Here is a 15,582-nt window from a genome sequence, read left to right on the forward strand (position 1 = left end):
CCTGGCTGTCCTGGAACTCACTCTGTAGACCAGGCTGGCCTCAAACTCACAGTGATCTACCTGCTTCTGCCTCCAGAGTGCTGGGATTAAAGGCATGTACTATCACACCTGGGCAAAAAAAATACATATTTTTTTTACTTTATGTGTATGATTGCTCTGCCTTTGTGGCGCTTCTGGGACCCCTGCTTCCCAGTGCAGAGCAGGGATTCTGAATCTCCTATTTGTTTCAGCAGAGTGTCAGTTAATCATACGGACAAGGACAGTAAGCCATGCATGCAGGAGAGGGCTCCTACCACCCTTTCAACCTCCTAAGAGCTTCAGGAATCTTTGCCATCAGAGCACCACCTCCCTCCCTTTTGTTTTAGTTCCCCTGGGTCCTGGCAGTCAGAAGAGTCACTATCCTGCCCCAGGCAACAGCTCAGTAATAACTCTTTAATTGTGAACAAGTGGCTGTCAGTTGTCTTGGCCTGATAAGCACAGGAGAATAGCAGGGTGGGCTTTCTAGGGGCCTTAGTCTCCTGGACATGTTTGTCTGAGGAGCATCTCTGGAGTGGATAGGTTATGTGGAATCTGCAATATGGTCTGACAACTGGTGCTTCTCCCAAAGTCAGATGTGGAAAGCTAACCCAGCAACGTCACGGTATCAAGAGGTAGGTCCTTTGAAAAGTGCTTAGAGCATCAGGGTTCTGACCCGATGAATGGGATTTAGACCCTTAAACATGCTGGTCCCATCTGCATTTGAAGACCTGCAGAAGATATCAGATACGAGAAATGAGGTCGTGGCATACAAAAATTTGCTGGTGCCTTGATTCTTCTCAGCCTGCAGAATGGTGAGCAATTATTTTTGTTGTTTGTGATTTCTTTATAAGAGAGACAGGTCTCTCTGAAGACCAGGCTGGCCTTGAACTTAGGGATCCACCTGCCTCTGCCTCCCGAGTGCTGGGATTAAAGGTGTTTTTGTTGTTTACAAATTATGTAGTTTAAGGTATTTTGCTATGGTAGCCTGAAGAGACCAAGATGCATGGTGCTAAACATTTTGGATTAGATATAATTCTTTGTTGAAGGGGCTGTGCTGTATGTTGTATGCTTACTCGTATCCCTGGCCTCTGTTCATAAATCCTCAGTAGTAGCTCTTTCCCACAGACTCAGTACTACCTCTAGACACTTCCACATGCCCCCTTAGGGCCCAGTAATCTGTTTGGGTACCAGGGCAAGTAGTAGTCCCTGTTCAGTGATCAAATAGCTAAGGAGATCCAGAGTAAAGCTGGACCACACATTCCCAAGGGAAGTTGAAGTTCATGCAAAATAAAGGCTAAGCCTAGAAAGCCCTTGAGTCAGTTACTGCTGTGAAAGTAATTTTTATTCTGCAGATGTAATTGTCACCTCTGAGGCATCACTTGCTAGCCTAGGCCTAGTCCTGGAAGCTTCTAACTTCTGTACAATCTAATCTAAGCCTAGAATGTTTTCAGCCTCTGAGACTTACTGCTGAATAAGCTCACCATTTCTAGCTCTTTTTGAACTCTGGCTGGCTGGTTCAACTCAGCTCTTCTGGCTCAAACGCCTCTCCGAGCTGACTGATTCAAACTGGCTTCTTGACTGAATTGTTCTGCTTTGCCTCAAACTAACTCTAGCAATCTGTTCTAGTCTGGCTCCTTCTCATTTCTGTCTTCACCGTATCTAGTTTGTTTTATCTCTGTAACTTGTCTCTGTACAAATGCCCCAGTAAAACTGCCTCCTCCTTTTCCCTCTGTCCTGTTCTCTCTTATATCCCTTCTCTTTCCTCTCTGCTCTTATAAAAATTGGGCATATCCTATTCTGTCAGATCTTTCTCTGATTCATCACTCTGATTCAGATCTTTGTCTGACTCTCAATTAGATGTCACTTTCAAATATGGGTGCTTCCTTTTGCAAACTAACTTTACTTCATTGTTAGGGATTAAAGGTGTGTGCTAAGGGAGTGTCTGTATTCCAGCCAAAGTAGTCATGTTGCAGGATTAAAACCCCCTACATACTGCTCGTTTAGTTGTAGCAAATGGTAGAAAATTCATCCCTAATCCAGGAATGATGGGGCAAACCTGCAACCTCAGCATTTGGGAATTCAAGGCCAGCCTCAGCCATGAAGCGTATAAGGCCAGCTTAAAAAATGGAAGGCCCTATCCTAAACAAACAAGGAAGAAAGAAAGAAAGAAAGAAAGAAAGAAAGAAAGAAAGAAAGAAAGAAACAACGTTCAGCTCTAAAGACTTAAAAGTGGGAAGTCAGATGACAGGGGGTTGGACATTGCTCTGGCTGAGGCAGAAATTGATCCAATGACTCAAATGTCATGTCCAGAACTTGTGTTTATCTGTTGACCAGTCTTCTCCATCCGTCTCCCAGAATGGATGGATGATTGCACGCAATCCAGGCCTAACTCTGCTCATTTGAAACTTGAACCAGACAGTGGTCATGCACACCTTTGATGCCAGCACTCAGGAGGCAAAGGCAGGTGGGTCTCTGTGAGTTTGAGTCCAACCTGGTCTACAGGTTGATAAAGTGGTCTCTCCAGGAGATCCAGGGATACACAGAGAAGCTGAAACCCTGTCTTGAAAAACAAAACAAAAGAAAAACTTGAGGAGGAGAACAGAAGAAACGCCTTTTCTTCTTCTTGCTGCCCAGTGAAGTTCTCCTGGCACACGTTTGGCTAATTTTACCATAGTCTAACCCAAACAAAACACCCTGGCCAGGGAAAGTGATGGTCTAATTGGCCTAACTAGTTCCATAGCCTCTTCTGGACCTGAGAATGGGATTAGCTCTGCCTATAGGGCATCCAGGAGGTTCTAAAAGGAAAGTCAGGTATAGCTTTTAGGAGGCGAGTGAAAGATTCAGGATGACAAAAGATAAGAAGCAGCGACTACTGTCTTCATAACAAACAGTTTCCTCTGAAATGGATCAGGGTGAGAGCTGACATTGTAATGAAGACCTCACTCCATAGCTGTGTAAGGTCTATGCCAGCACAGACCAAAGCCACCTTCACATATGACGTATTGCACAAATTCTCTCTTAGGTGTCTCTGTGATAAATCAGCAACAAAGAACCTTAATTCAGATGTGTCCCCACAGAGGACTCTGTCTGATAGTTTCCTTTTCCATTGGTGCTGTAATCCCAGCACTCAGAGGCAGGCAGGTCTTTGTGAGTTCGAGATCAGTCTAGTCTATAAAGTGAGTCCAGTACAGCCAAGGCTACACAGAGAAACCCTGTCTGAAAAAACAAAAACAAAAATTAAATTTTTTTTTTAATGTACGTGGGTGTTTTGTCTGCTTGGAGGTCTGCACCGCATTCACACCTGGTACCTGCAGAGACCAAAAGAAGAACAGATCCTCTGGAGCCACAGGTACAGATGGTTGTGGGTTGTGGGTTGTGGAATTGAACCCAGGTCCTCTGGAAGAGCAGCCAGTACTTTTAACCAATAATTGGGTCAGTGGTTGCCTGATCCAGGCTCATGATCTCTGGCCTCCTTGCCAGAGCTGTGGCCACGGAACTTCATTACTCTCTGTGAGAAGAAGAGGCGGCAATGCCTGTGTCTTAAGTCAGTGGCTTATCTTATCCCTACTGCTTTTCTTCTCCTTGAATCAGAACAAGGATTTGCCTGAGATCCAGCTCTGAGTGTGCCAGTGAAATATATACTAGAAGAAGATGTAAAAACAAAACAAAACAAAACCTGGTTTTCTGAATGACCACATGGAACAGAGACTTCTGCCAACTTGGAATGAGTTCCTCGGCTGAGAAAGGCTTTTCAAAGCCACTAAATTACTGTGTTTTATCCGTTCTGAAAATCCAGCTTTTCTCCTTACTCTGCTCTCTTTGAAGCTGCAGCACCGTGGGCCAGACAGTGGTCCTCAGAGGTCAATCTTACGGTGTGCCAAGTCCCAGGACTTTTTGTTTTGTTTTGTTTTGCTTTTTGGAAGGCCCTTGGTGAAAAAGTCTCTTGCTTTGTGTAAATAAACGAATTTAAAATTAACATGTAAAATGCACAGATCCTTGTGAGGAGCAGCACTTTATCCATTAGGATCTATGCTTGGTAGAAAAGAACCGAACAGTACATATATTTATTTGTCTATTATACAATGAATGCATAAGAAGAATCTTTCGAATGGCCAGGCACTTTCTTTCTATTTCAACCCAGAAAGTGTCTCTTAATCACCTCATAACTGCCACAGCGAAAATAGTAGCAACACATCCCCTTGTTAGCTAAATATCATTGCATGTGTTGGTATTCCTTTAGCAGCACCATGCCAATGTCCCATCTCAGCCTTCTCGGAAACCGTGTTGTAACATGATCTGATGGTTACCGAGGCTTTGTCTACATCCTGGTAACTGTATTTCCTGTGAAAGTGGTGTTTTGCATTCTTTTCCTAGAGGGTCTCTGTGTTTCTAGTCGCAGAGACTCTTTTTGTCCAAAGCTAATGCTGAAAGGGGGACATTAAACAGGTAACTGTGGCACCAAAGCACTTCAGGTTTGAAGTAAAAGCTACTTTCTAGTTTCTTTCCCCTAGTGTAGAGTGGTCTTTGCCTTATTTTCCAGACAGTTCACATGGCTCTTGAGTCATAGTCTGGTCCATTTTCATGGCTAAAGAGCCCCATGTTCTAGTCCGTTCAGAATCATGTCCTCCACCTGGGGCCACCATGTCCTTCAGATATTCTGTGGGAAGTCCTTCCCAATCACACACTTCATTGGCTATGCCCCGAGCATTTCCCGTGCTGGCATGAGCCAGAGGACAGGCTGTGCTTTGCAAGTGGAGACTCCCTCATGTGTCAAGTACAAGATGAAGACAATGAGAGAGAGGGACCTGGAGTGTGTGTGTGTGGGGGGGGTGGTGTCAGCAGGAGAGTGTGAGAGCCCACATGGCCAGTCTGGGCACATGTGGGAGATCATACTGGTTTTCCCCACCCAGCCAGGAAAACCAAAAACAAAGCCAGCAGAGAACATGTGAATGGGTGAGCAAGAGGCTGCCAGGTGGTCAGGGACAAGCTCTACACAAAAAGGCAAAAGGAACCGGGGCTATATGGCTCAATGGAAGCACACTTGTAGGACCCTGGGTTCAGTCCATAGTGCAAAAACAAAATAAAAACTATTTATTGTGGTCCAGCACTTGGGAGGTAGGAGTAAGCGGATGAGGCATTCAGAGCCATCCTCAGCCTTGTAGTGGTAAATAAGACCCTATTAAAAAAAAAAAAAAAAGCAATAGCAAAGGGACAGAGAGTTCTGAATGGGAAGTGGCAGATGATGGGACCAGATATTGTTTTGTTGTTGTTTTCTTTTGTTTTTTAAAGATTTATTTATACAGATTTCTGCCTGGATGTATGCCAGCAGGCCAGAATAGAGCACCCAATCTCACGATAGATGGTTGTGAGCCACCATGTGGTTGCTGGGAATTGAACTCAGGACCTATGGAAGAGCAAGCAGCACTCTTAACCTCTGAGCCATCTCTCCAGACCTCAGGGATGAGATTTTGTATCCTCAAAATCTTTTTCTCAAAACCAGTACTCAGAGGAAAGAAAGGTGCCAATCCATCTACTACTCAAAAGTTCTTTTTTTCTTTTTTGTTTTTTTGAGACAGGATTTTTCTGGGTAGCCTTGGCTGTCCTGGACTCACTTTGTAGGCCAGGCTGTCCTGAAACTCACAGAGTGCCTGCCTCTGCCTCCCCAGTGCTGGGATTACAGGCGTGTACCACAGCACTTGGTTTTTTTATCAAGTCTAGAGAATGATATAGGCTAGGGCTGCCTTTGCTGCTAGGTTTGGCAGCCAAGTTTCTAATGAAATATTTTTTAATGCTGGAGTCATGACCATTTAATAATGCAGGCTGAGTTCTTTGGTTGCTAAAGTTAATGTTTATGCCAACAGTTAGTGGGCTTTGGGCACAGAGGGAAGCTCTCTCTGTATGGGCTTGAGTGGTTTTGCTCTTTAGCACTTCCTGAACATGTCAGATCCTTTTGGTCCCAGAAGGATCAAGAAGGTCCCAGAACAAAACTTAAAGAATGTCTGCAGCTTGAGGGGAGGACCCCCAAGACTGTCAGTGGAATATTAGCTAAAAAATGTTATATCATAAAAAAAAATGTTATATCAACTAAGTTCTTGGTATGAAGGATGATAATATCAGAGGACCCACAGCAATGATTCCAAGATCGAAAGTGGCATGGGCTTTTCCCATTCTCTTTGGTTCTTGGAGATGTGCGGGTGCCATCATCCAGTGCCGATAGCCATGCCTTGGAAAACTGAGGAAGTCAAAGACTTTCTGCTCACAGCCTGGGAGAAGGATGCCAAACCTGTCAAGATCAAGAAGAACAAGAAAAGAATGAAAAGTGGTGTGGAAGAGTGAGGCTGTGTGGTGCTGGCTATGGTATGGGTGCTGTTAACCAAAACTGGATCCTTTGCAAGAGCATCAGGCTCCTGACTGCTGAGCCGTCTCTCCAGGCCCTGTTGTTTTATTTCATGAACTCACTTTTGTGTGTATAGTGTGTGCGCATGCCTGTACATGTCACATCACATATTCGGAAGTCAGGAAAACTTTCAGGAAGGGGAGCTTGCCTCTCTTGTCTCTTGCTTCTGAACTTATGCTGAGGGCTGGATTTTTTTAAAATTTATTATTTATTTATTTATTTATTTGAGACAGAGTCTCTCTATGTAGGACCATACAGGCCTTTAACTCACAGAGATCCACCTGCCTCTGCCTCCTGGGTGCTGGGATTAAAAGCATGTGCCATTACGACTGGCTTTGTTTGTTTCTTTGTTTTATATAAGAACTATAGTCGTGTCCCACCACACCTTTCCTCTCTTTGTTTCAAGCCTTTTGCTGCAGTGATGGAAAACAGTCACAGAAGGAACCAGGCTCGTAGGCAGCAGGGCTGGTCTTCTGCTGGCGCCTGACATCTTTGATGCCACACCCTGAGTTCTGTCTACCACACTGGGTTTCTTGGTCCATCACACATTGACATTTATTTTCAGAGCAATCACATTTCTATCTTTGTCTTTTGTGTTTTCTGGATAAAAATAGTTTGTTTTGTGTTGGCTTCTTTTGCGGGGTGGGAGTGGCTATTTCTAGGGAGAAAAGTCTCATAGCACAAGAATAGTAAGTACAAGGGGGCATGAAACTTGGAGCACAGCCATTGCTAGTTCTCATATGGAAGCACCTTACAAGGTTCCCATGAACTGGCACCTTCCTACACTAATGTCTACTAAAAACATCTTTGCTTTAAACTTTCATCACTATTTTAAAATACTGTTTTGAGGCGGGGTTTCTTGTATTCTAGGTTGGCCTTGAAGTCACTTTGTAGTTGAGGATTCTTTTTCTCTTCTGGTCCTCCCCTCTCCCCCTCCCATGTGTTAGGATTATAGGGGCCATCACATCCCATGTTAAGCTGGTGCTGGGGATCCAACCAAGAGCTTAAGACATGCCCAGCAAGTACTCTACCAACGGAGCTTCATGAAGCCCAGCTTCCGAGAGCAAACTTTAAAAAGAGAGGTAGTAGCCAAGCATGGCAGTGTACTCCTGTGGTCCCAGCACAGAGGCAGAGGCAGAGGCAGAGGCAGAGGCAGAGGCAGAGGCAGAGGCAGAGGCAGAGGCAGAGGCAGAGGCAGAGGCAGGCAGAACGCTGTAAGTTTGAAGCCAGCCTGATCTACAATGAGTCTAGAATAGCCAAGGCTACACAGAGAAACTCTGTTTCAAAAATAAATAAATAAATAAAAAGAGTGGGGTGGTATACTTCATGTAGGTTGTTGCAGTTAGATGATGCCTCATGTAGTCAAGGCTGGCCTCGAATTTCTTATCCTCTTGAATTCTGGGATATCACTTCAATGCCTGACACTTAACATCATCTTTAAGTTAAAAAAAAAATTAACCTTTTTGTTGTTGTTGTTGTTTTGAGACAAGGTTTCTCTATGTGGCCTTGGTTGTCCTGGACTTGCTTTGTAGACCAGGCTGGCCTCAAACTCACAGAGTGATATCCACCTGCCCCTGCCTCCCTGGGTGCTGGGATTACAGGGGAGGACCTGGATGTTTAACCTTTATTTTTGAGCCATCATATGGGTACTGGGAACCTGATTCAAGTTCTTCAGGTTCTCTGGAAAAGCAACGAAAGAAAGAGAGAGAGAGAGAGAGAACGAGGGAGGAGGAGAGAGAGAGGTAATCATGTAAAATCTGGAGCAAGTAAAATCACAAGCAATTTCTCTTTGTTTATTTCTTTTGTAGTTGTTGTGACTGGCCTGGAACTCAGTACTCAGAGTAGCCTGGCCATGAATTCACAGAGACCCTCCTGTCTGTCTTCCGAGAGCTGGGATTAAAGGCATGTCCAAGTCACCAAGTCCAACCAGTTAGGAAAGTACACACTTGGCACGGTGGTGCATTCTTTTAATCCCAGCATCCGGGAGTCAGAGGCAGCAGAATCTCTGTGAGTTCCAGGCCAGCTTGGACTACTTAGAGAGACTCTGCTATCTCCATGCAAACAAACAAATAAAGTGCCACTATTAAAAAAGAAAGGAAGAAAGAAAAGAGAAGGAAAGGAAAGAAAAAAAAAAAGAAAAGAAAGAAAGAAAGGAAGGAAGGAAGGAAGGAAGGAAGGAAGGAAGGAAGGACACACTGCCTTCCACTTTGACAACTTGCTCGCCTATGGTGATCTTAGCAGAGAAGGGAGAGAATATTTGTTCCCAGCAGAGTGACACTCTTACAGAGGCATCCCCTTAAGGGACTCGTAAACATCAGGCCGTCAGTGGAGTGACTAAAATAGAAAAACAAAGTTGGTTTACTCATGAGCCCATGGGGGTGTTCTGGAAACAACTAAGGAAGATGACAAAGGGCATCTTCAGACTGTCAGTAGAGGCTGGTGACATGCAGACCAGGATAGAGTGTGGTAGCCACACGGCGGTGAAGCCTTTTTCTTCTCTATGTGGTTCACAATAAAATTTTGGCCTTACCAATGATACCGTGAGAAATGCTGTTAAAGTACAGACTTGTAGCTTGCACAAGGCTGCAAAGAAGGCTCTGGGTTCAATCCCTAACACTGGAACCAAAAAGGGCAAGGGTGTAGATGGTCGGGTAGCATGCTGAAAGCCCTGGCTTTGCTCTCCAGCACTGCAAGCATTGGGTTTCTCAATGGAGAGAAAATAGGTTTTTGCTCTGTGTTAGGGAAAATGAATCAGATACAGGTGGATAAAGGCTCCTGAGGTGAAAGTTTTTGCTGTTTCACCTCAAGTCTGAAGAAGATACGCTGGTCAAATCCTGGATACACGGTATAGATTAAAGCAATGAAGGATTTGCCGGCATCAAAGAGCAACAGAAGCTTTGCTTCAGGTCCGCTTAATTTTTTTTTTTTTAAATTTCATGTATTTGTGTTGGGGCGGGACGGGCAAGAACAAGCCGTAGCCTATGTGTGGAGCTGAGGACCACTTTGGGGATTTGATTTTCTGCTTTCTGATGTATGTTCCAGGGATCAGTTCCGGGGCTGGAGCTCACTCAGGTTGTCAGTCTAGAATCTAGGCAGCAAGAGCCATTACCGCTGGCTTTGTTTGTTTTTGAGAGAGAGAGAGAGAGAGAGAGAGAGAGAGAGAGAGAAGGAGGGAAGGAGGGAGGGAGAGAGGAGAGGGGGAGAGAGGTGGGTGCTGGGAAGTCAATCCATATCCTCTGCAAGAGCAGTCAGTGCTCTTAACCCCTCAGTCTCTCTCCCATTTCAAGGTCTTTTTATTCCTTTGATACTGAGCGGTCAGTTATCTTCACATCGGCAGGCTGTAGGCTTGCTTTGCAAACCCTCACCATTATATTTTCTAGAAAAGCACCCGAATACAATATGGGTCACTTTTTTTTTTTTTTTTAATTTCTTTGGCCCAGACTGTCTTCTGAGTGTGGTACTAATGTACACATTTAGGGTCCTCAACTCATTCATGGCAGATTTCTGGACCCCTCTGAGTGGACAAGGGGCATGGGTCCTGCTATCCACTCCATGGATTCACTTATGTCAATGGTTTACACCTTGTTGATGAGGACGATGAGGACATAACAACCTGTCCTCCATCCTTCTCTGCTAATCTGAGTTAGGAAGGATCAAAGACCTTCCTTAGCTGGAGAGAGGCAGTCACATTTCTCCAAAGCAGACAAAGAAAGGTAAAGAAGAAGCTTCTTTAAACTGGAATGTGTAAAACAGAGGTGCAGGCTGAGAACACCAAGGCAGCAATTATGCGGAAAGATTGCAGTACAGGCTCGAGCTGGGCTGCACCATCCTATCAGACATCAGCAGTGACACATTCCTACAAGAGTCTTTTAAGAGCTGCTAATTATTTAGATTCCAATAGGAGCTGGGTCTTAAAAGTGATTTTGAACTGATTACAGCTTTCTGAACTGATTGCATCTGTAAGCTAGAAAGGCAGAAATCTATAAACATAAAAAAAAAATCCTTTGACCAAACACAAAGAAATTATCCTAAATAAAAATACCTTTATTTCAAATATACACAGTTGTTTCACACGTGCAACCAAGTAATTTCTACACATATCAAAGACTTAAGCAATTATATTCATTATTTTTTTTTCCCCAGGCTAGGAACCACGCCCTGGGTTTTGTATGTGCTTGGTAAGTGCTCTACCACTGAGCTGTACTCCCCACCAATCTACATTAAATTTCAAGTTGGCTGAGAACAGGGGCCACACTTGTTCATCCTTATAATTCCTTACAGTGTCCAGAGTGCTATCTGGAATATAGCACTTACTGAATTGAATTGAAGCATTTGCTGTATTAATAACCCGAGTAAATAATTGTCATTTATTGTGATAATGAACTGTAGAATGAATGTCGGGGAAGAGAAAGACAAAAGACCATTTGAATAGCTTCAGAGCTGGGGAGACATACCTATTTTTTTTTTTCCCAGAGACCCAAGAGAAATATGCAAATGTTCTTGAGAGGAAAGCCAAGCACTCTACATTCCACAACAGAGACCATGTTGATTGCTCTATGGGAGTTGCTAGGCAACCACTTGGTAATTCCCCGTGTTACAGAGATGAGCCTGTCATCTGCTTTCCTGGCAGTATGTGACATGAGGAGACAACAGGTAAAGGACAGCTAAGAGCACCTGCACCTGGATGGCACAATCAGCCCTCCCGAAGTGTGATGACACGGGAGAAAATCCCCATGCCCTGTCACAAGTTGCTGCAGGGGGAATTTTGTTAAACTATTAGTGCATGACATTGCAGTAAGTTTTCCTGGATTTGCCCTGTGGACAGATCCTGTGGGTGATCCTGTTATCCCTGACCACAAAGCAGAAGACCAAAAGCCCCGCAATTCTGCGTGAGCATGGCTGTCACTTCAATGAGGGCTCCAGATCCTGTCCCCTGGCTCCGGCTGCGACGAGGCTTTCCTAGATGAAAGCAGCTTTTTAAGTCTTAAAAGGGACACTGAAAACCACAAAGAGATCCAAGTTCTGGGTGAGCAGACTACACTTTTTACACCCATAGAAAAGACATCTTAATAATTCCTTTGTTTGCGTATGATTTCCGAGAAGGATGATTTTGTAGACAAATGAGTGGCCTTGTAAAGAGTCCATTCCACTATAGGTCTTTGACACCATCATTGTCTTCAAAATAGGTTGAAAGTGTGATAAACCATTGGAGGATGAATGCTTCATCACGTCTCAAATCCCAAGTTAAGCAAGGAAAAAAGAATTTGAATTTAAATTAAGAGGACTGGCTTTTCATTCAAATTTTCAAAAGGTTGCCCCCTCTCAAAAAAAAAAAAAAAAAAAAAAAGCCATTCAGCCCATCATATTTGAGTCTTTGGAAACTGCTTGTTTTTCAACCTTCTGTTTGTGATCTTGGACTCTGAGATTAGGCGATCAGCCACAGAGAAGAAAGTTCTGGACTGAGGTAAACCATCCAGGTGGTCTTAATGAGCAAGACTCTACCCTAACATGGGACACCTAATAATCCAGCCTGCTCTGGTACTATCACAGCTGTGGCAGGAGAGGAGAGAGTCAAAAGAGAGACACTTATACCCTTTGGCTATCAGGTTATTGAAACAATGGACTCCAGATAATTAAAATTCCCCCAGGAATCCCATGGTGGTTGGGGGTGGGGGCCTGAAATCCTGGCACCCACCCCTGGAGGAACTTGCCTCCCAGGAAGACCTTTCACAGAGCTCTGACAGCTTCACATTTGCATAGTTCCTGACTTGTTTCCTCCTATAGACTTGTAATGCTGCTACAGAGGAAGTAGAGAGAAACTAGGAGTACCACTGAGGCAAACTGTAAATAAAGTTAATTTTTTTAAAACCAATTTCAATATCCTAGTCCTTTTTGTTTGTGTATGTCTATGTATGTGTGTGCGTGATGTGCAAGCATGAGAGGCATGCATGTGCATATATGTGTGTGCAAATGAAAACCAGAGGACAACCTTGAGTGTTGATCCTCAGGAGCCATTCGCCTCAACTTTTGGACAAATTCTCTCCCTGAGAGCTGGGACTAACAGGCTAATGCTAGGCCAGCTGGCCAGAAGCCCCAGAGTTGCACTTGTCTCCATCTCTCTTGTGGTAGTTTGACTGAGAATGGCCTCCATAGGCTTATAGATTTGATTCCCACTTGGCGGACCTGTTTAGGAAGGATTAGGAGGTGTGGCCTTATTGGAGAAGGCGTGTCACTGAGGTTGGGCTTGAGGTTTCAGAAGCTCACACCAGGCTTAGTCAGTCTCACCCTCTGCCTGCCTGCAGGTGAGGATGTAGCTCCAGCACCCATGTTGCCCCAGCACCATGCTGCCATGCTCCCCACCATGAAGGTCATGGACTAGCCCTCTGAAACTCTAAGGAAGCCCCAGTTAAATGATTTCTTCTGTAAGTTCCTTTGGTTATACTGAGAGATCCACCTGCCTCTGCCTCCTGGGCGCAAGGATCAGAGGTGTGCGCCTCCATGCCCAGCTTGAAATTATCCAATTTTTAAATTGTAAAATCATATCCTATCCTAAAAATAAAGGGTGTCAGAATGCCCTCTCTAAAATTATAAAATGATACTGAGAGAGTAAAACCTGGAGTCTCACTGCTCAGGAGCTCATGATCACGCCCTTTCCAGGAACTCTCATAGACCACAACTCGATGCAAAAGCAAGAGGGCTATTGCTATCGCGATAGGGTCGCCCCTCCAAAGACAGTGGTGCACACCTGTAATCCCAGCACTCTGTGGGGCAGAGGCAGGTGGAGCTCTGTGAGTTTGAGGCCAGCCTGGTCTACAAAGCGAGTCCAGGACAACCAAGGCTACACAGAGAAACCCTGTCTCAAAAAACCAAAATAATAATAATAATAATAATAATAATAATAATAATAATAATAATAATAATATTTAAGTTTATGCTGGGCAGTGGTGGTGCATGCCTTTAATCCCAGGCACTTAGGAGGCAGGGGCAGGTGGACATTGAGGCCAACCTGATCTACAGAGGTAGTTCCAGGACAGCCAGAGCTACACAGAGAAACTGTGTCTCAAAAAACCAAAAAATAGAAAACTGATTCAAGTTCATGTATTTTTTATTTTTTTTTAATTTTTAAGCACTAAAATCCATCTAGGGCCTGTGCATGCTGGGCAAGCACTCTCCCACGGAGTCCTTTCCCCAGCCCCCACCTCTGTGGTAGCTTTGAACTCCTCTGCTCAAGTCAGCTTCTGCCTCAGCCTCTCAAGTTGCTAGGATTACAGGAGTGCATCACCAACCCTGGACAAAATGATCAGTATTTATAAATATTTGAAGTTATACCAGGTCTAGTAGCTCAGGTGTGCAATTCCAACATTCCAGAAGGCAGAGGCAGGAGAACCACTGCAAGTGTGAGGTGAGGCCAGCCTGGGTTACAGAGTATCAAGCCATCCAGGACTACATAGAAAGACCCTACCTATAAATTACCAAAATTCAAAAATATATATGCACACACACATACATACATACATGGCTAACTCTTCATGCTACCTTACATGGGACTAAAATGCCAAATCCTCATATGGATAGGTGATAGTTTATTGAAGTCGCCTGGAAGGCGTTGCTGTTTCTGACGCAGCTCTGCTTACAAGGGGAAATTGATTCCCAAATCCTAATGCACCATTTAAGGTAGCATGTCTCCCCCTGCTGGTCATGGTGTTGGCAAACTAAGTCTCCAGCGGTATTAGGGAAGGATTCAAATTGCTAAAACCTGAAAGCCAGAAGTGTTACAAAATTCATTCTTCACCTGGGGACCTTGGTCCAAGCAAGAGTATGAGAACAATGTCTACAGGCCTCAGGTACAGGAAACTATCCGTACAGAGGCCAATTTACAACCTTAGGAAGAAAGGAAGAAACAAAATATAATGATTTTGCTAACTAGCAATATTATCCACTTTCATGGACTTCTTCATATAGAATCATAAAGTAAAATAACCGTAATATTATGCCTATCCACAAACACCACTGATTTTATTTAGAAATTCAAAGCAGTTGATACAGCATGGCTGTTTGTTCATATGCAAGGGGAATCTAACTTATTGTCCCCGCTTTGAAGTTCAGGCCAAAGACATTCTCTCATGGTTCTGTATATTTCATTTCTTTTCTGCCTGTATGCATTATCCCATCTCCATTACTGTAAATCCGACTTTTATCTGTGCTTAAAGCTTTACCTGTTTTGTTTTTTTTTCTTCCAACAATGACTCAAGCTGAATAATTTTTTTCTCCTTTGCTTTTATTGATTTGTTCATTTTTCTGGCACTTACATTCTCTCACATTGGTTATTAGACCATTTTAATTTCATGTGTTTGATCTTTAGGGTGCTGAAAAGGAAAGCTTATTTTAGTCAGGGGCAGTACATCTTGCTCGTTAAAGACCTTAGGTTTAGCTGTGTCATGGGCACAAACTTCAGTTCTCTCATTTATAAACGAAGGAAAATAGCACCTATGTTGTACAATTGTTGAGGTGGCGTCCTAAGAAAATGCATTTAAAGCTACAGTCTCTTGATCATTTGATAATGGTTAACCATTGTTTTCATTTCCTCTATCTCCCAAACAATAGCCTTACACTGAGTAGGCATTCAACTCTTACTTGTTGGGAGGGCTTATGCTAATAAGTATTCTTACTAATACGGTAGCATTATCTGTGTTTGGATGAATAATGTGATTAACTATGGCCTTTAAATTGCTTGGATTAACCACTGCAGGACCATTCGCCACCTAGATCCGCGAAGCGCAATTTAACTTTCTGCAGTGTCAAGAACATGCGATAATCTTCGTGGTCCAAAAAAGCGGCCGTCGGCTGCATGTGGCCACTGAGCTCTTGCAACGCCGCTAATGCAGCTGAAACGTAATGTCCCCATTGTACAAAAATTGAACACCTCTTCACGGACTATCAGACTGGACTGACAAGGAAGGGCAGCCCAGGACACGCTTCCAACTGTCGGCAATCTAAGCTCGTTCAAATTCTCGTTTTTAGTTGTGAAGCATTCCCCTTCCGAACTACGCCCACTCTGCGCCTCCCCCTCCCTTCAGCGTGGTCGAGGGGCAACCTCCTAAGGCCAGGCGCGGGACCTGGGCTAGAACACCGGACACCTCCCGCTGCACGCGGCAAAGCGAGCCAAA

At 44.1% G+C, this 15,582-nt stretch overlaps 1 protein-coding gene across 1 annotated transcript in view; it reads left to right on the forward strand.

Moving 5' to 3' along the window:
• Nucleotides 1-15,582, forward strand: part of Cipc (CLOCK interacting pacemaker) — a 78,412-nt gene that overhangs the window by 44,919 nt on the left and 17,911 nt on the right. The gene's annotated exons all lie outside the window — the stretch shown is intronic.

This window comes from Meriones unguiculatus, chromosome 7 (genome assembly GCF_030254825.1).
Source record: "Meriones unguiculatus strain TT.TT164.6M chromosome 7, Bangor_MerUng_6.1, whole genome shotgun sequence".
Taxonomy (NCBI): Eukaryota; Metazoa; Chordata; class Mammalia; order Rodentia; family Muridae; genus Meriones; species Meriones unguiculatus.